Raw genomic sequence first — 1208 nt, forward strand, 5'->3', positions numbered from 1 at the left:
GCGAGGGCGGGGGGGGGGGGGAATATCGCGCGGGTCACCAATGAGCGGGACGGCCTGGTGCCGAAACCAGTTTGGGCTTCCGGGTACGGGCCTTGGGAGCACGAACGCGCGGACTCGCGTGGGGCCGGTCGCCATAAGCTCGCCCGCTGCCGGAGGCGCGGTCCACTGAGTTCCTCCAATCGGGAAGGTCCTGGCGGCCCTCGGTCTCCCGGCCGCGAGGCGGTTAGGTATGCCTGCGCGTGCGTGCGCAGGGGCAATTGTGTTGGTGTCCGTGTGGGTGTGTACCTGTGCCATGTGGCATGAGCGTCGGAGGGCCCCTTCCCCTCCTGGGGCCGATAACGGGCGCGAAACAGGGCGCACCGGCGTCGGCGGGGGAGATGACGAGGCGGCTCAGCGCACTCTCCCGGGTGCGGCGGCATGCCTGTCTGCCAGTGGCGGGCCGTCGTAGACCGGTTTTCTGACCCCGGCATCCGCATTCGGACAACGGCACGCGCGGCCCCGCGCGCGACACGACCTCTCGGGGTCCATTGTTGGGGCGGAAGAGGGGACGGGGTACCACGGCGGCCTTGCCGTTGCAGTCGTCGGTCTCCGCGACCGGCACACAGGGGGCGGGGCGAGGGGCATCCCCAGGCCGTGAGCCGCCGCGCGGGCCGGCGAGGAGGCGGCGCCCGGGATTCGGGCTCGCGTGGGCTTCGGGTCTCGCTGTTCGTGTGCCCCTCCCCCCCTCTGTTGCGGTTTCCCCCCTCTTCCGGTTCGGCTGCCTGGACGAATATGGAACCTCTCCCCGACGGGTGTAGGGGCGGGGTGGCTGGTTCGGAATATTCCATGGCTTATTAATGGGTGGAATATCCTTGTTCTCGGGGAGCTCTCCCTGTGAGCCGGCCCCTCCCCCCCCCCCCCCCCCCCCCCCCCCCCCCCCCGCCCCCCCCCCCCCCCGGGTTGGGAAGGAGTGCATGTTGGCAAGGGGGGGGGGGAGGGAGGCGACCGTGTCGCCCGTGGTTCCAGGCCTGGTATTTTCCCCACGCGCCTCGGCCCTCCCTCCACCACCCTGGCCGCTACTTCAGTGCGGGGGATTGTCCCCGGCGTGTGCCGCGCGCCGGGCGTCCACCCGCCCCCTGCCCGGCGGAGTGTCGCCGCGGTGCGTCTATCGTTTGCACACACACACACACGCACACACACGCACGCCAGGGCAATACGACGGCCCGCTG

The sequence above is a fragment of the Fonticula alba genome (assembly GCF_000388065.1).
Source record: "Fonticula alba strain ATCC 38817 unplaced genomic scaffold supercont2.9, whole genome shotgun sequence".
In the NCBI taxonomy this organism is placed as follows: Eukaryota; order Rotosphaerida; family Fonticulaceae; genus Fonticula; species Fonticula alba.